The 20897-nt window shown below is 40.5% G+C and overlaps 1 non-coding gene across 1 annotated transcript; it reads left to right on the top strand.

Annotated features, from left to right (window-relative positions):
• Nucleotides 1-20081: 20081 nt before the first annotated feature.
• LOC141635292 (small nucleolar RNA R71) lies at nt 20082-20187 on the top strand. Its single transcript, XR_012539991.1, has one exon. It is a non-coding gene; the product is annotated as a small nucleolar RNA R71 (small nucleolar RNA).
• Nucleotides 20188-20897: the final 710 nt, after the last annotated feature.

Below are 20897 nucleotides of genomic sequence, written 5' to 3'. Positions count from 1 at the left end.
TACTCATAATTGTCAGATTAACAATAACAATAACCAAGCAATTAAAACTAAACATGATGAATAATCTAATTGATTAAACGATTATAAGGTAAAGAGAGAAAAGGAATTAAAAACAATAAATACGATAAAGAAATAATTAAATTGATAATACCGATTCCGAGTAGCAAGGTAGAGAGTAGAATTCCAAAAGAACAGTGACCAAAGTGACAGATGAAAAATGTACGTAGTAAAAGAGATGGGAGTCACATCGTGTACTCCTCAGTCTTATACTGTAAAAACATCTTAAACCTAATCTATGGACTGATTACAAAAGCCCATAGAAGATTAGGCGGAAATAAACCAAAAACACAAGCAATCCCCTCGATCGAGTAAGATGATTACTCGATCGACGTCCAAGTCACTCGATCGAGCTAGGACATCCCCTCGATCGAGCACACTCTTGAACCTCCTCGATCGACTCCATGAACTGGTCGATCGACCAATAGTGAGTGTAATAAGCATTCGATCGAGCACTAAAGGACTCGATCGAGCTACATAAGCGCGTCAGGACTTGAGCTTCTCCCTTTGCTCAGCTCACGCGTACTCCAGGTGTGAAATTCCTAAGCTCCGGCTCCATATTTCCCATGAATGCATACAATTGGGACAATTAAGGCTCGATTTAGCTCCTCCTTGGTCAATTCCTACAAATTACAATAAACGGGCCAAAGTAGAATATTCGGGGGTATTTGTAGCCAGATGCTACATAAAAAGCACAGAAATGCGTGTAAAAATGAGGTGAAAACCTTATATAAAAGACACGCATCAAATCTCCCCAAACCAAACCTTTGCTTGTCCCCAAGCAAATATGAATGCAACTAAGGGTGAACAATAGAACGGGACCAACGCATCAGCTACAATAATCCACGGAACCAATTTAATGCAACAAAATGACAAAGTGGCAAATGAAAAATGCAAACGAGTTAAATTAATGTTTCAAGCTTACTGAACCGTCGACCTTTCAAGATTCAAAGATGTCGGACTCTCACGGGTCGCTCGTCACTCAAAATCAGGTACAAGGTGAGGATGTATGTGAAAGATAGGAAAAAGCAAGACACTCACCTAACTCGACCTATAAGAACATGCATGCAGTTAACATGAATAAAGTCTCTACAACCGTACATACGCATTCCAACCATACTAGTGACCAAGACACGTGCCGAGGACTTACATTTGGGTTAGTGAGGTAATGGGTAAGAAGGGGCCAAAATGAATTTGGATATGTGGGGTTAAAAGCTAGGCTAGTAACAACGGATCCAAATATAGACTGCATCCCACTTCGTACTCATAATGACAAGAAGATAAAACGGTGCAAAATTATGCACTAAACTCACAAAACCAAAAGTCGTCAACTCCCCATAGGATATAAATAAGGCATGGGAGTGTGAAACAATGTGTAATTCTCATTTTTTTCTTCTTTCATTCTCTTTTTTCATTTGAATTTTTTCTGTCTCTTTTTTTTTTTTTTTTTTTTTTTCGCTTTCTTTCCTTTTTTTGTTTGTTTTTTTTTTTTCTTTTTTTTCAATTCAACACATTTTCTTTTCTTTCCCTTCAATTCTTCCACCATCTTCTGAAATCAGATGAAATAACCATATTGCAATAACACATTCCAAAAACTACTCGTTACTAGCTCAGCTAGGGTAGGAAATATTATAGAAAGTAGTTGTTAGGACAAAAAGGCAATTTGGCTATGTGAGGTTCATGGGTAGAATGAAACAAGGGGAACTGCCTCTCCTAACACGTGTCACCATCCACAGACCGAATGCATACAGGTATTAAGAAGACTAGACTCATGCTTATGCAAATTGATGTTACATGTCTTAAAGAGAGTACTACTCACATCCTAAATGAAACCGGTCATGAATGTCACCAGTTTAATAAGCTCTAACCTCAGAATGTAATGTAGCTTGCCGACATAAAGAATCAAGTCTATTTGTTCAGGTAAGAGAGAAACAAAAACTCGTAGATTATGCACATAGTCACGCCAACTGAATGTCAAGGATATGCAGGGCTCAAGTAAGGGTTCAAAGTAGCGTCAGTGTTCAAACGTTCCGACTCAATTTAAACATGAAAATTTTGAAATTTTTTTTGAATTTTATGATTGTTTGGCATTAATTAAAACAACAATGCATGCGGAAATAAATAAACGTGCAAGCGAAAATGCAAGAAACATGCAGACACAGATATGGATGCATACCTCCCCAAACCAAACCGTACAATGCCCTCATTGTACCAAAAATAGGGAAAGAAATGCAAACTGAAAGGAACAGGAGAAGTGGAGTTGGGAACTTACAAAACGTCATATAGCGGGACCTCCCCAAACCGACCATGAACATGGGAGGTCAAAGAAAGTCAACGAGTGGCCTTGTAGACGTAACAAATTTGGAAGTCATAGCTACTCGATCGAGTACCTTTACTGGTCGATCGAGTGTTTTGCAGCAGGAATGGACTCGATCGAGTACATAATCACTCGATCGAGTAAGCACGGATAGGGATATGGTCGATCGAGGACATCACCCCTCGATCGAGTAGCAGCCGCATCAGAAAATGCTCGATCGAACACAAAAACCCTTCGATCGAGCACTTTAACTCGCAAAGGACTTAAAAACGCAAGGAAGGCACAAAAATTGTTCATAAAGCAGCGTCTAACGTTTAACGTAAAGCGAAAGAAAAACAAATAGTTCAACAAAAAGTACAAAAAGACTGTCCGGGCTGCCTCCCGGAGAGCGCTGGTTTAAGAGGTCCCGCACGACCTTTCTGGTATCAAGTAACTGGCGCGTCGAGCTCGTCGAAGCGCAAGACTTCAACACGGTTGTCTGCTTCACTTGCCTCATAGTAATGCTTCACATATTGGCCATTCACCTTGAATCTATGACCCTCGGAATCTTCAAGCTCCACGGATCCAAATTTGGTAACACCCGTCACCGTGTATGGACCAGTCCACACGGACTTGACTTGCCAGAAAAGCTTGATCTCAATCGGGCATTGAACAAGCAACACCTTTCCGCCCCACATGAAACTCCGAGGTAGGATTCTCTTGTCATGCCATCTCTTCGTCTTTTCCTTGTAAATGCGCGAGCTGTCATAGGCATTAAGCCTAAACTCCTCTAATTCATCTAGCTGCAAAAGACGATTCGACCACACGGACTTAGGATCATAATTAAGCTCACGAATTGCCCACCAGGCCTTACATTCCACTCACGGGTAAGTGACACGATTTCCCATAAACTAACCTATAAGGTGATGCACCAATTGGTGTCTTAAAGGCAGTTCTATAAGCCCATAATGTGTCATCTAGCTTAAGACTCCAGTCTTTCCGTGATTTAGAAACTACTTTAGACAAGATCTCCTTCAGCTCGCGATTAGAGACCTCTGCGACCACTAGTTTGGGGATGATACCCCAAACCACGCCGGTGTTGGACACCAACTCTAGACAGTATGGAAGTGAGTTTCTTTTCCTTAAAATGCATCCCCCCATCACTAATGACGACCCTAGGGACACCAAAGCGGGGGAATATGATCTTTTTGAACATTTTTATCACGGTCTTACCATCACAATGAGGTGACGCAATTGCCTCAACCCATTTTGACACATAGTCTACTGACTACTAAAATGTACTGTTACCTTTTTGGACGGGAATGGTCCTTGGAAATCAATGCCCCGGACATCGAAAACCTCAACCTCTAGGATGCCGTTTTGTGGCATCTCATGTCTCTTCGAAATATTCCCGGATCGTTGGCATGCATCATCAAGTGAAACAAAAGACTTAGCGTCGCAAACAAAGAAGGCCAGTAAAAACCAGATGAAGTACCTTAGCCACGGTGCGCGATGGACCGTGGTGACCACCATATGAAGAGGAGTGACAGCCTTCCAGGACTATTTTGGTCTCCCACTGCGGAATACACCGTCCGTAGAGACCGTCTGCACATTCCTTAAACAAGTAAGGGTCATCCAGAAATCCGCTTAGCGTTATACGTAAAACGCTTCTTTCCGAGAAGAAAGGTCGGGCGGCGACTTGCCACGACAACGAAGTTAGCTATATCGCATACCAGGGTTCCTGGTCAACAATAGACGATATGTGAGCAATTAAAGAATCGTCGGGGAAAAGAATCATCAATAGGAGAGAATCTTCCCCTTCTTGTCGCATCGATCGCGACAAGTGATCGCCTACAACGTTCTCGGCTCCTTTCTTATCCTTGATCGCAAATCAAACTCCTGAAGGAGGAGTATCCACCTCGATGGCCGTGGTTTTGCCTCCTTCTTAGCAAGGAGATGCCTCAAAGCCGCATGGTCGTAAAAAAAAGAACTTCCGACCCAACTAAATAAGTACGGAACTTCTCTAAGGCATAAACTACAGCTAAAAGCTCCTTCTCAGTGGTAGTGTACTTCACTTGAGCCTCATCCAGAGTTCGGCTCGCATAGTAAATAGCATTCAAGGCTTTGTCTTTCCTCTGGCCTAGCACCGCTCCTAGTGCATAGTCACTCGCGTCGCACATGATCTCGAACGGCAAGTCCCAGTTGGGAGGCTGTATGATCGGCGCGGAGACCCAAAGCCGGCTTTAACCTGTTAAAAGCAGAAAGACAAGCATCAGTAAACACAAAAGGGGCATCCTTAAGCAACAGCTGTGTAAGTGGTTTAGCAATTTTGGAGAAATCCTTGATAAACCGGCGATAAAAGCCAGCGTGACCAAGGAAGCTCCTCACCCCCTTGACATTAACAGGAGGTGGTAATTGCTGAATCACTTCCACCTTTGCTTTGTCAACTTCTATTCCCCTATCAGAAACCAAGTGCCCTAAGACAACTCCCTCGTTGACCATAAAGTGGCACTTCTCCCGATTCAAAGACAAGATTAACCTCAATACAATACGCAACACTTTCTCAAGGTTAGACAGACAGTTAGAAAAATCACTTCCATATACACTAAAGTCATCCATAAAAACTTCCATGATAGACTCAATATACTCTGAAAATATCCCCATCATACACCTTTGGAAGGTGGCAGGGGCATTGCATAAACCAAAAGGCATTTTCGCGATACGCAAAAACACCCTTAGGACAGGTAAATGTAGTCTTGGCCACGATCGTGCTGGGTGGATAGGGATCGAAAGAACCACGAATACCCGTCTAAATAGCGAGAAAAATTTGTGGGAAGCTAACCTTTCTACCATTTGATCAATAAAAGGAAGGGGAAAGTGATCTTTCTTGGTGGCGGCATTAATTTTGTCTGTAATCTATGCACATCCGCCAACCCGTCACTACTCGGGTAGGTATTAATTCATTCTTCTCATTCTTAACTACAGTTGTCCCTCCTTTCTTCGGGACTACCTGTACTGGGCTCACCCATCTAGAATTACCTACAGAATAAATAATACCCGCATCCAGCAGACTTCATTACCTCGTCATCACAACATCCTCGCATCTTCCGGTTCAGCCGACGCCGACCATGCCTCGCAAGGTTTGTGATCATCCTCCACTCTATCCTGTGCATACAAATATCGGGACTAATCCCCGTGATATCATCCAGTGAATAGCCCTTTGCTTTCCTGTTTTTCTTAAGTACTGACTAACAAAGAAGTCATTTGATCATCACTAAGCTTAGCACTAACAATGACTTTGATCGCTCAGTATCGTCTAGAAAAGCATATTTAAGATGAGAAGGGAGAGGCTTACGTTCTGGTACCTTTACCTCAATGGAGCAAAAAGTGCTGATCATTTGTTCCACCTGCTCTCCCTCATGCTCGTCTAGATCATCAACAAGAAGCTCCAACGCAGCGTCATCGTCCTCTCGGGTTATCTGCACACTCATCAAAAAGCATGAGAGCTTCCAGTGGGTCCTTCATAAAAGAACCCGACCAGAAGTCATAAATAGACTCATCAATGATATCGACCGAATAACAAGTGTCCTCTATCATTGGGTGGGCTAAAGTAGTGGGCAAACTGAATGTGATAGCGTCATCTCCTCTCGCAAGAGTCGACGCCCTGTCGACATCAATCACGGCCCACTGTGTACAAAGGAACGGTCTTCCTAAAATAATCTGGGTCCGGGTGTCCTCAGCTATATCCAAAACAATGAAATCTACTGGGATGTAAAGCTTGCCTATTTTCACGGGCACATCCTCCAAGACACCTAAAGGTTTCCTAACAGATCTATCAGCCATCTGTAGGGTAATGTTAGTCACTTTGAAGTGACTCAGTTTCAATTTCTTGCAGACAGGAAGGGGCATGACACTAACACTGGCACCTAAATCGCAAAGGGCCTTATCAATAATCATATTGCCTATGACACAAGTAATAGAAAAGCTGCCTGGGTCTTTCATTTTTGGAGGGGCCTTATTTAACAGTAGGTTACTAGACTCTTCCATAAATGAAATCGTCTCAAATTCGCTCAAATTCCTCTTACGCGTCACAATATCCTTCATAAACTTAGCGTAAGTGGGAACTTGAGTAACAAGTTCAGAAAAAGGGACATTACGAAGGTTCTTCACGATGTCCACGAACTTACCATACTGTTGTTCGATCCTTGCGTCCTTCAGACGACTTGGGAAGGGTACCCTGGTAGCGATAAGTGGTCCCGCAACCTTTCCTTTACCCTTATCAATGCGTGACGTCTCCACAGCAGGGGAAGATGACACGGTGGCGGTATTAGATACTGAATTAGGAATTCCGCCACTTAATGCACTGGATCGAGTACCTTTACTGGTCGATCGACCAGTTTCTTCTTCGATATCACTCGATCGACCTATCTTGACACTCGATCGAGTGTCTTCTTCAGCATGGTCTCTCGATCGAGTAACTTGGAGTTCTGTACTTCTCGATCGACCGCTAGTGTCACTCGATCGAATGACTGGATGGTTAGAACCGCTCGATCGAGTAGATGAGTTGCTCGATCGAGTGGTTACTGCACACGCAGCAAGCATCTCCTGTAGAAACTCGTCTAGATCGTCATCTGAGTCATCATCAGCTGCCAAAACTTCATCCTCTCCATGAATGATGTCATTTTGAGAATTCATGGCACTAACGGAATCGCAAATTGGAGGAGTCTTGGTTTGGTGCACGCGAGTGTTAACTGCGCGACTTGTTCTCTCAATTCCGATATAACAGCATCAGATTGCTCTGACCTACTCAACATGATGGATTTCAATTCGGCAATTGCCTCTCTTGAAGAAGGAGAGACCGGTTGTGGTACGGGTTCAGAAGGGGCAGAAATGCTCTTTATCTCGTCGTATAGCTGGGAGAAAGGAACTCCCTGCTTGAACTTCTTATATGCAAGGGCACGCTCTACACCTGCCGTGCATTCGTAAAGGTCATGTCCTTCTTCACCGCATCTTCCACATGGCTCTGTATGCTCTGTAATCGTAGGCATCTTGACGAATAGACTATTAACCTGCAAAACTAATCAAAGCTTCGCGAAAATGAGATCAGTCTCAAGGAATGAATTCCTTGAGACGAGAGACAAACTTAATTAAAGCAACAAATATGCGCCACCTCCCCGGCAACGGCGCCAAAATTTGACACGGCTGTCGCGTACCTGTCAAAAATAACCAACTGGCCAACTAACTAATATAGCTAGGGAAGTCGGGTCGAATCCACAGAGAGGTAGGAAATTGACTGCTAAAACTAGGCTCGTCTAAGTAACCAAATTTGGGGGTTATAAAATTGTGATTTCTAAACTAACAGAGTAAGGAAAAGAGAAATAAAAAGGGGAGTTAACGAGATAAAAGAGGATAGCTAAGACAAGCGGTTCACCATAATTATCTGGTCGAGTAATCTAGGTCCCAGATCAATACAACACGGTCTAAGGGGTAGCGAACGTCACCTTTCGGTCCTTAATTCACCCTAAAACGTAAATGACTTAACTCTCGCCCTCGTTGCAATATTCTATTGTTCGCTACTAGTCTCCCTCTTCCAACCTTTCGGTCCAGGTCAAGGTCCACCAAGGATAAAGGTCTAATTGCGTCGACTCAATTAGGCAATTACAGTTATTTGTAGCATTTAAACAACAAAGACGATGCCGGTATCAACCTAGTGGATCGATTACTCTCCCTTCAAATCATGGGTCCCCTATAGTCTTAGCATAGGAAATTAGCTACTCATAATTGTCAGATTAACAATAACAATAACCAAGCAATTAAAACTAAACATGATGAATAATCTAATTGATTGAACGATTATAAGGTAAAGAGAGAAAAGGAATTAAAAACAATAAATACGATAAAGAAATAATTAAATTGATAATACCGATTCCGAGTAGCAAGGTAGAGAGTAGAATTCCAAAAGAACAGTGACCAAAGTGACAGATGAAAAATGTACGTAGTAAAAGAGATGGGAGTCACATCGTGTACTCCTCAGTCTTATACTGTAAAAACATCTTAAACCTAATCTATGGACTGATTACAAAAGCCCATAGAAGATTAGGCAGAAATAAACCAAAAACACAAGAAATCCCCTCGATCGAGTAAGATGATTACTCGATCGACGTCCAAGTCACTCGATCGAGCTAGGACATCCCCTCGATCGAGCACTGCCTGCTGAACCTCCTCGATCGACTCCATGAACTGGTCGATCGACCAATAGTGAGTGTAATAAGCATTCGATCGAGCACTAAAGGACTCGATCGAGCTACATAAGCGCGTCAGGACTTGAGCTTCTCCCTTTGCTCAGCTCACGCATACTCCAGGTGTGAAATTCCTAAGCTCCGGCTCCATATATCCCATGAATGCATACAATTGGGACAATTAAGGCTCGATTTAGCTCCTCCTTGGTCAATTCCTACAAATTACAATAAACGGGCCAAAGTAGAATATTCGGGGGTATTTGTAGCCAGATGCTACATAAAAAGCACAGAAATGCGTGTAAAAATGAGGTGAAAACCTTATATAAAAGACACGCATCAGTTTGATTATTACAAATGGGGTATTTATAGTAGGGATTCATTAGGTTAACTAAGGCTAAATTAGTAATTACACTTTTTAGATTTGAGCAGGGAAACGCCGGTATTTTTCGAAGGATGGGCATCTTTCATTGAGGCTTGAAGAAGACGAAATTGTGCTGCCTTGGAATCCGGGCGTCTTGGGCATGAAGACGGGCGGATTGTGGTTCACGTAGCAAGGAAAAGTTTCCTGTCCAGGAATACGCCCGTCCCGAGCGAAATATGAGCGTCCTGAGCCTCAACCCGAGCGGGTTGAAATTGATCCGAGCGGGTTCATCAGTGTCCTGCTCCAGATAGGCTTGACCCGCGCGGGTTGAGCTGCTATTCCCTTTCTTTTTGCTTTTAAGCCTACGATGCTTCTATATACTCTTTATTTCTTCTTCCTTGGTCATCATTCTTGCCTTCTTTTCAAACTTAGTCCATCAAATATCGTCAACAATCTTCCAAATATGCACGAAAGACGGGAATTTCCGCCTTATTATCTCCTTTCCTACAAAACATATAAAATGCACTAGGAAAGCAAATAGGAAGGATTTGACGGATAAAATGGTCATGAAATGTTATAAAAGTATGCAAAATAGGTTCAATTAGGGGACTAAATGTGTGCAAATAATGTTCACATCAAATATCCCCAAACCGAACCTTTACTCGTCCCGAGTAAAGAGGTGACAAAAACTAGACCTTTATTTAAACTACCCTAATAATATAGCCGATATGAGACAATTAGCGGGTCTCACTCCGCCCCTTCAACTCACAATAAGACAACCATGAGGTAGGATGCCTTCTTGCAAGGCAAGGTGGGTCTTGCCAAAATGGCGACACATCCAAACATTAAGCACACAAAATCAAATAATGGATGCATCTACAAAAGAATAGCCACTTTCCTCATCTAAGTGGCGGAAATTATCTACAAGGGAAGCAATTCAAGGGTACACACTCCTTCATAGATGCAATTTCTTCAAACTACTAAGCCTAGAAGGATACCAATTAATCACCTCCAAGTTGTGTCAAGCTAGGGTACCTTTGTCCTCAATCGTTAAATGCTTTTGTCAAGAGTAGACTCCCTATGGTATTAGAAACACTGGAGGATCGCGGAATTCCCCCTCTTGCCTAGACAAGAAGATGGGTCGTCCCCTCTTTACCATACACAAAAATGGATACGATGGATAAAGGGATCGATAGATATTTGAGTTTCACTTTGGGAGTTTGCTTTTGTTTTTGTTTTTCCCCCCAATTTCTTGTGGCATATAACATTTGAGAACACTTTCTTTTGCCATTTCTTTTGATTTTTGACATTTCAATACTTGACAACTTTTCAACTTTTTGCATTTCTTTTTGAACATTTTTAAAGTCACCCCATATGTAGTGAGGGTGCCTTATATTTGAAGCTTTAGGAGACTATTTTTGCTCCTCTTTTCATTTGATGCATTTTGCAAACTTTCTTTCACTTTTCATTTCATTGAACTCAAATCAATTTCTTTTTGTGCCCATTCCCTTTGATGAAAAAAATGTGGTAGAACATGGATGATGGATGCATGGTTTCAAGGGCCACCTTGGAATAAACAGTAGCCAAGGAGTTATCACACCACAAGGTACTCTTGACTAGGCCTTAATCCATGGGTCAAAGGATACTAGCATGACACATCCTAGGGTGTTTTACAAGTATTCTAACAAGCAAAGTCTTAAGAAGAAAAAGCATCTACTAGGGCCTATATACAATTGTCAAGCTTCCCAAATAGACGGTTTCACAAGATTTTTCTAACATGCAAACTACATGCCATGATGCAGCTAACATATATACATCCTAATGCATATGATTCTACCAACTAATATGCCAAATAATCTAAATGCAAGTCCTAAATTCACATTGTTTTTACCGCATCAATCAAAATAACGCCACATAGTCATTAACATAAAGAGGAAAAAGGAGATTGGAAAGATCATACCATGCGGTCTTCAATTTCCTCATGTCTCGGATATGGCGTAGTCAATCAATGTGAACAAGAATGAACAAACACAATATATACAAACAATATATACAAGACTACACTACAAAGGAAAGAACATGTTTTGGGGTTTTTCAATCTTCCAAAATTTTTATGGTTTTTGATTTTATGAAATTAAAGAACATATTTTTAGGATTATTCGAAATTTTTCAATTTTTATGCATTTTTGGAATATAAATTCTCATCCCCCACTTTATTTTGGACATTGTCCTCAATGTACATGTAGGATTAGGAATAAAAAGGGAATACATGTTTTTGGATTTTTTTGAATTTATGGAAATAAATGCAATGATATGAATGAATGCATGCTCTAACTAAATGCAATTCTATATGACATATATAACAAATGAATGCAATCTAAACTATATTATATGATGCATGATTTCTAGTAAACTATGGTCACATATGATCAAACCTCCCCAAACCGATTTAAACACTATCTCTAGTGTAGAAAAGAATAGGATTGGACATTAGTGATTATGCATGAATTCTAGTCTATATGCAACTAACTACATGAATCATGTGAGATATATTACAATGCAACTATACTATATGAACTAACTAATGTAAATGCAATATGAAATATAATATAAGTGCAAGCCTAAACTATATGATATATGTATGTTGCTTCATGGTTTAACCTCCTCAAACCGATTTTAAACACTATTTCTAATGTAGGAAGAAGGGAGTTTAATCATGAGGCAAATACATAAATGCAACTATACATAAGAGATAGGGAAAGAAAAGGGTTCTTACAATCATTGTAGGGGATGAAGATGGTAGATAGGAAGCATATATAGCCATAACACGAGCCAAATGAGACAAAATGAGGAATTCCAGGGTAAACCCGCTCGGGTTGAAAATAACCCACTCGGGTTGGCAGTGGACCCGCTCGGGTTGGCAGCTGGGATGCGCGTTTTCTCCAGAATCCACTCGGATTCTCAGGCAGAGACTTTTTTGCTTTTTCTTGTCTTTCAACCCGCTCGGATTTATCTCGGGATGCGCATATTTTTTGAAATTTCGACCCAACACCTTTCTTATGATAACAAACTTACTCACAAGCCCAAGTTCTCCATTTTCTTCATTTATTTACATTTTTCATCTTCTCATTTTCATTAATTTCCTTCAAAAGCTCAATTAATATATGAGATCCCTCCCTTTCATCTCTCATGCAATTTATTAAATGAATGCAAAACTACATAAAATGCATATATACAAATTAATGGTTATTAAGGAACTCCATCAAACCAAAGATTATCAATAAACAATTTCATGGAAGATTATCACTAGCACTCAAAGCACGTAGAAGTCGGTCAAATTCTTGGGAGTGGGACATGAATAGGCATGCATAGAAACACAAGATTATGCAATTGAAAAATGCCCAAGTAAAAGACCGAACAAGCATGTCAAGAATATTATGACAAAAATCATAAGAGAAATGATGGATGGAAGGAACATGAAATGGGTAGTTGGTTGGCAATTCACTCAACTCATCCTCCAAATAGTCAAAATCACCACATTCAATGCAAGTACTCTCATTATCATCCAAGGTGATTTTAAGGGTGTCTATTTGGGGTTCCCAAATGTCCTCATCATATTCCTCATCCCAACAAGGTCCATTATCAAAGGGGTTGTCATAGCAAGGCTCACCAAGCTCGACACAATTGTCTCCCTCAAATATGTCATCCTCAAAGGGTGAGTTTTCACTCAAGCTCTCATCCATATCACTCTCACTTTGCCCATTAACATCAAATTCCATGGAGGTTGATTTCATTGAAACACAAGAAGAGTAGGATGACGGCATCCAAGCATTAGTTTCACAATCAAGAATGTACTCCTCCTCATCATCACTCTCCTCATCTAGCACTCCATCTTCCCAAGGTGGGGTAATTTTGTGGGCATAGTAGGTTGACTCAAGGTTATAGGAAGGTTTCTCATCCTCACAAATCTCATTTTCATCATAGTTTTCCTCAATGAATTTTTGAAATGTGCTTTTTATCGCTTCTATACCTTCCTTGGCACTTTCAAATATGTCATGTATAGTTTGCTTGAGACAATGAATGGTCATGAACTCAACAAATTCCCAAAATTCCACACAACTCATCTCACAAATTCTACCACCACTCAAGTGAAATGCCAAGTTGCGGGTTTCAAAGTTCATGCCATTATAAACAACACAACATGCTTCATAATTTGAAATAGTAAAACCATGATGCCAAGCATGAGTCATATAATCTTCAAATCTTACAACATATTTATCAAATGACTCATTTTCATATTGCCAAAAAGTGAATGTAGACATTATAAACATATGAAATAGAACAAGTACAAGAAATAAAATTCCCAAGGAACCAAGATTCCTCAAGAAGAAGCACAACTAAAACTAGACAAAAGAACAATTCAAATAAACAACACCGTCCCCGGCAACGGTGCCATTTTGATGTGGGTGATGTCGTCGGGTCACATCCAATCAAACACATTTATAATACTCAACATATAACTAGTTAGTGGTAAGTCTAGGTCGGTCCATGGGACGGTGGTTACTCAAATTATTCAATCTAATTATGGTTGTGCTTGGGGTTGTCACAATTATAAAGGGTTGATGATTCTAATCTAATAGATGCAATAAACAAGCAACAAAAGGAAAGATGTAAACAATTGATTAAAAATGCTAGGTTATCATGGGGTCATAGGGGATTCATGGGAATTGATCATACAAACATGTTCTCAAATTATAAGCAAGCAATTATTGTTGTGATGGATTGAGTTGGGTTATATCTTACAATCCTAGGAAAGTTTGAGTCCCGGAGCCGAATCGATTAGATTGTACAACACCTACAAGTCGACTTAGTCTTCCCTACTCAACAACATGCATGGTCTAATGAGACTCGAGTTGGTTTATGTCTTACAAGTCTCATTGAAAAGATAAGTGATGGGTAAAAAATGTAAGGATTCATAGGCTCGCATTTCATCAAACATAACATGTACATGAGTTGAGATCAAAACAAGCAAGCAATAAAACATGAAAGCATATTAATTTAAGCATGAATCATTCCCCATGTTAGTTTCCCTTAATTACCCATTAATCCTAGCTAAGTAACTACTCACTCATGATCAAATTTAACATGTTAATAAGGTTGTCAATCATACTAACAAAGCCAAACATGATGAACAAGTAAGAAAGATTAACAATAATTAAAACAAGGATTAAGAGAATTATACCTATGGAGATTACAAAATAATAATGCAAAGAATAATAGAAGAACTTGATGATTAATGGAAGGTTGTCAATCTCCCAATAAACCCAATAATCTTCTAATTACCCAATAATAAACTTGAATTACTCAATAATAAACTTGAACAATGATTAAAGGAAAGATTAATGTGTAATTTGTGGAAAGATTAAATGATAATCTATTCTAATCTACTACTAATCTAATCTAAGGAAGGATTGATTTAACCTAATGAAAACTTGATGGTTTGATTATTACAAATGGGGTATTTATAGTAGGGATTCATTAGGTTAACTAAGGCTAAATTAGTAATTACACTTTTTAGATTTGAGCAGGGAAACGCCGGTATTTTTCGAAGGATGGGCATCTTTCATTGAGGCTTGAAGAAGACGAAATTGTGCTGCCTTGGAATCCGGGCGTCTTGGGCATGAAGACGGGCGGATTGTGGTTCACGTAGCAAGGAAAAGTTTCCTGTCCAGGAATACGCCCGTCCCGAGCGAAATATGAGCATCCTGAGCCTCAACCCGAGCGGGTTGAAATTGACTCGAGCGGGTTCATCAGTATCCTGCTCCAGATAGGCTTGACCCGCGTGGGTTGAGCTGCTATTCCCTTTCTTTTTGCTTTTAAGCCTAAGATGCTTCTATATACTCTTTATTTCTTCTTCCTTGGTCATCATTCTTGCCTCCTTTTCATACTTAGTCCATCAAATATCGTCAACAAGCTTCCAAATATGCACGAAAGACGGGAATTTCCGCCTTATTATCTCCTTTCCTACAAAACATATAAAATGCACTAGGAAAGCAAATAGGAAGGATTTGACGGATAAAATGGTCATGAAATGTTATAAAAGTATGCAAAATAGGTTCAATTAGGGGACTAAATGTGCGCAAATAATGTTCACATCATTTATGCACATGGAATGCAATGCATGCAATGAAACTAAAAATTGTCATTTTGGATTTTTCAAGTCGAGAACAATAAAAATGAAGACCTTAATGATGCCAAGGTGTTAGTCCTCCAATGTTGATAGGACTCCTCAAAATGATCAAGATAAAAGAAAAACAAGAGAAGTAGACAAACCATAAGGGAGGTGTAAGAATGTAGGAGCCTCCAAAATTTTGCTAGTCCTCACCCATCGTATCATCATTATCATCATCTTCCTCGCTTGAGGCTTCATCAACCTCCATAGATGTGGAATCATGTCCACTCTCACTTTCACTTCCTTGTTCTTACTCACTTTCCTCTTCTTCTTGAACTTCTTCTTCTCCTTCTTGGTTACCACTCTCATCAACAACCATTTCCTCTCCACCCAGTCTACCACCACTAAAAGTGCTAGGAAAGAATGCTTCTCTATCCGCCCAACTAGGCAAAGGACAAGATGGATCAAGAAGTCCTTGCCTAGCTAGATGTAGGAGGGGCGTATATTGGGCCTTGTAGGCATCAACTCTATCATTGTAAGCTTGTTTATGCATTTCCCTCATGAGTAGAGTCAAGTAATCATTTCCCGCCTTGGTATCTTTGGCGTTGAACTCGTGGTACTCAAATGGGTAAGGTGGGGTGATAATGGAGGAGGAGGGCTCGGCAAATTCGTCCCCTTGGTGTTGAATGATATACTCAGTCTCTTCAGAGAGTGGGAGAAGGTAGTTTGGTCGGTGAACATTCAATCGGCAAATTTTGCTAGGCAAAGTGAAGGATCTAGCTTCATTTGTCAACCACCCAAACTTGTTGTCAAGAGTATCGTTCTCGACCCACTTATACTTTAGAATCATGGTGGGCAAATCGATTAGATGGCCACCTTTTACCGGTGCATAAGTGTTGTTCTTGTTGAAATCCCGGTTAAAATGATTAGCCAAAAAGGTAACTAGTCCTCCATTGGCAATAAAGGTCGTGTCTTCTTTGCCACAATCAATATTAAGTCATCGATCAACCAAAAGTTGTAAAGCATTATATGGCTTGGTAAATTCTCTCCCAATGTTCAAAGCCGACTCAAGAAGAATAAAATCGAGTTTGGTAAGATGATTTGTGTCATTTCTAGCTATCAAATTATTCCCAATGACCTTATGCCATACTCTAATGCCCGGATGGTGGCCTAAGAGAGCACGACAATCATGAAAACGTGTGAATTCCTTCCGGAAATTGCCATCCAAAGAGGAGCGGGGTCATACTTGGTAGGCATCTTTGTAAATTTTGCACTATCACTAAGGCCAAATATCTTACCCAATTCGTCATAAGATAAGCATCTATCAACATTTTCAAGACGAAACTCAATGACGGTTCGAGTCTCCACCCTTGTGACTTTCAAAGAGCTCAAAAACTCCAAGGTAAGTGAGGGGTATGTCAATTCTTGCATTGTAAACAATTTACTTAACCCCATAGACTCGAAAAAGGTCTTAGTTTGTTCAAGGACACCCAACTTTGACAATGCATCTTCACAAATAAACTTAGTAGGCATGATGATTTTCTTAGCAAAGAGAATGAATTTCTCCCTATGAGAGTCGGAAGTGAAAATTACCTTCGGATAATTGTTCAATGACCGGAGTTGAAGTAGTAGCTTCCATAGGGGGATTTTGTTCTTGAACCTCCAACCTTGCCTCATGGACTACCAATGCATTTGATACTTGTTTTGCTTGAAGAGCTAATTGCCTTTTGGAAAGTGCCTTCTTTTGGGGTGCCTTGTTTCCACCTTTTGTTCTTGCCATTCTCCTTTGCTTTATTTCACCAATGAAAGATTGGAATCTTCAATTTCTAGTAATGCCCAAATCGATTTAGGATGAATGAATGTTGCTTTGTATCCTAAAAATCGACTCAAAACTTGAAGATTTTGGTGTTTGAATCACTTGTTATTGCAAAAGGAGTGATTAATTTTTGTTGTGAGGGAGTTTGGATTTGATATGGTTGAATTTGGTTGAGGGAATTTGTTGTTGTTCAGGGAGAGGATGAGGGTTTTGGGGTTTTGGGATATTGGGTAGTGTTTGTATTTTGAAGAAATGAGAATGAATGGGAGAGGAGGGTTTTCAAAAGGCCCGTTAATTTTGCTTCTGCAGGGGGAGACGAGTGGACCAGGGGTCAGGACGCTCGGATTCCTCAAAAAATGGTTCAAAAAAAGACGCCACAGGACGAGCGGACCGCAGAAAAGACGAGCGGATTCCTTCAGCTGAGACGAGCGTCTTCTGCTTAGGACGCTCGAATTCCTTTCCAGGGAGAAATCCCAGAATTTGGCAGTAAAAAGACGAGCGTCTTTCTTGATGGACGACCGTCCAGACTGAGACGAGCGTCTTTCTGGCTGGGACGCTCGGATTAACAGTCAGACCCAAATATTAATTTCTGCAGCTTCACGAGACGAGCGTCTGATGGCTTGGACGCTCAGATTTCTTCAGGATGAGCGGATTATCCCTCAGGCCGCTCAGATTCTTCCTTGACCTCACGGATTCAGGTCCATCCGTGGGTGCTTCGTAACCCGTGTCATTTCATTCTTTGTTTCTTGTGTTCTTCATTGTAGGGGCACTATAAAGGCATGAATAGCCTAGGCAATTGCTATCCCCACACTAAGTCTAAGAACTACACAACAATAAATTCATAAGTCCCTCCCTCACTTCTCTCAAAATGATGAATATCTTGATCAAGGCACAAAAATGTAAATCCAAAAATGACAAAAATGCAATAGAATAATTGAAATGCAAGTTAGGGAGTTAGAGTATTTACAAATGGTGGTTTAGAAAGGACTCCACCAAACTCTCATCCAATGTGAGATGTCAAGGGGGCATGTTCAAGGTGTTGTTGATGTTAATCAACACCTTGAAGAAGTAGTCGAAAGCTTGCTCATTATCATGATAAAGATACTCAATAGATCTTTGCACTTGTTGTTCTCCATGATGGTCTTGGGTCATAGCATTACCAATATAGGGATTGAATATCCCTTCAAACTCATCATCCCAAAGACTGCATACTTCATCTACTTGCTCACCAAAAAAGTCTTGAGTTGATAAAGACAACTCTCCTTCTTTCTTGTCTTGGCCAATGAGGCCTTCTTCTTCACTTGTCATGGGTGAGCTTTTCAAGCTCTCATTGTTGCAATTTCCTTGTTCTTTTGATGGGGGCATCATCCACTTTCTTTCTCCATTGAAATTCTAACTTCTTCCTATCATCTTTCCGGCTATAGTGATCAACCATAAAACATGGCTCATGCAATCGGGGAGCTCTCATGGTCTTGTCAAAATTGAAAGTAATGGTTTCATCTCCCACTTCAAGGGTGAGCTCTCCATGCTTCACATCGATCACCGCTCTCGCGGTGTGCAAGAAAGGTCTTCCTAAGATAATAGGATTGTTGGAGTCTTCTTCCATGTCAACAATAACGAAATCCACCGGGATGAAAAATTTTCCAATTCTCACGGGAACATCTTCCCATACCCCTAAAGGTGTCTTTGTTGATCTATCTGCCATTTGAAGCGTGATGTTGGTGCATTTGAGTTCTCCCATTCCTAGCCTCTTGCTAACCGAATATGGCATGACACTAACATTTGCCCCAAGGTCAAATAAAGCTTTGTTAATTGTAGTGTCACCAATAGTGCATGGAATGGAGAAGCTTCCCGGATCCTTGAGCTTTGGAGGTGAACTCCCTTGAAGGATGGCACTACTTACCTTAGTGAAGGCAATAGTTTCAACCTTCCGGATTGATTTCTTCTTTGTAAGGATGTCCTTCATGTATTTTGCATAGGCTGGAACGTGATTGATCAATTCCTTGAAAGGAATCGAGACTTCTAAATTCTTCACAATCTCCATGAATTTTCCAAGTTGGTCATCAAACTTAGGCTTAGCTTGACGACTCGGGAATGGAAGTCTAATCACAATGGGCTCCTTCTCTTTGGCCTTTTCTTCATTTTTCTTTGAAACTTCTTGATTGGTGGGTTCTTCTTCCCTAGAGTTTTGCACAACTCTTTCCTTGTCACTAGCCTCTACAACCTCATCCTCAACTTGCTTCTTTGGCCTTTCATATCTTGTACCACTCCTCAAGTGGATGGCACTAACCGTTTCATGTCTTGGAGGATTACTTTGAGGTGGTAATTGCCCCTTTTGTCTTTGAGAGCTTGAAGATGCTAGTTGGGTCATTTGAGTTTCCAACATTTTTGTGTGGGCTAGGATGTTGTTGATGGTGATGTCTTTTGCTTGGCTATCTTTTTCCATTTGAGTGAAAAATTCTTGTTGAATCTTTTGCATTTGGAGGACCGCTTTTTGAACATCAAAACCTTGGTCATTTTGTTGATTGTATGGAATTTGATTTTGGTAACCTTGGTTTTGGTTGTAAAAGGATCTTTGATTTTGGTTTCTCATTGGAGGTGGGGTGTATGTCGGTTGAGGGTTTTGAACATTTTGGCTTTTGTATGAGAGATTTGGATGGAATTTGGTGTTTTCATTATAATAGTTGGAATAAGGGGTACCACTTTTGTATGCTAGAAAAGCATTCACTTGCTCACTTGTTCCCTTACATTCACTTTGGTAATGTCCCAAAGTTCCACAATTCTCACATATTCCATTTGGAATCGATGAAGATGCTACCATGGCATTAACATGTTGCTTTGGTGATTTTGAGGCTTCTTCAAGCTTAGCCATAGCCTTTTCGAACTTCAAGTTGATGGTATCAATATGAGCACTAAGTTGAGCACCCAGTTGAGTAATAGAGTCCACTTTATGCTTTCCTCCTCTAGTAGCCTTGTGAGGTATACTATATTGTGAATTATGGGCCGCCATTTCCTCAATCTTGTTCCAAATTTGATTATCGTCAACTTCGGTGAACATACCATTTGATCCCATGTTGAGAATGTTTCGGGAGTCTTCATAAAGACCATTTCAAAATTGTTGTACCAAGAACCACTCGCTAAGTCCATGATGAGGACATGAGCGACAATTTCCTTTGAATCGCTCCCAAGTTTCATACAAAGATTCTTCGTCCCTTTGCTTAAACCCGTGATTTGGGCTCTTAGCATGTTAGTCTTTTCCGGAGGGTAGAACTTTTTGTAGAAAGCTAGACCCAACTTCTTCCAAGAGTCAATTTCAAGAGTAGCCTTATCAAGGCTCTTTAACCATTGTTTCGCGGTACCAATTAGAGAAAAGGGAAATAAGACCCATCGAATTTGGTCTTGAGTCACTCCGGTTTGTGAAATCGCATCACAATAGTCGCAAAAAGTCTCCATGTGAGAATGAGGGTCTTCACTAGGCATCCCCCCAAATTGGCTCCTTTCGACTAATTGAATAAATGCGGATTTTGCAATAAAATTTCCGGTTAAGTGTTGTGGTGTGGGAGTACCATTGGGTAGGTTCTCCTCGGTTGGTACGGAATGTGATGAAAACTTAGGCATTGTGGGTTGATTTTGTGGTTGATTTTGTATTGGGTTCTCCTCACCTTCTCTTGCAAAAGGGTTGATGAACTCAATAGTATTTGGTTGAATATCTACACCATCACCAATACCTCTCAAAATACTTCTAGCAAGTCTTCTATTGGTTGTCAAAGTCCTTTCAATTTCGTGATCAATGGGTAACAAGTTACCTTGTGATCTTCTAGACATGCAAAATATCAAACAACTCGAAAACAATTAGAACAAACCTTAAGGAGTTTTACTTCCCCAAGGCAAAGAAAGACACAACTAATAACAATCAAAGAAAATCAAATCAAGTTAACAACGTCCCCGGCAACGGC

Source organism: Silene latifolia, chromosome Y (genome assembly GCF_048544455.1).
Source record: "Silene latifolia isolate original U9 population chromosome Y, ASM4854445v1, whole genome shotgun sequence".
Lineage (NCBI taxonomy): Eukaryota > Viridiplantae > Streptophyta > Magnoliopsida > Caryophyllales > Caryophyllaceae > Silene > Silene latifolia.
The sequence above is the reverse complement of the archived record's forward strand: the minus strand, read 5'-3'. Positions and strand labels throughout refer to the sequence as shown.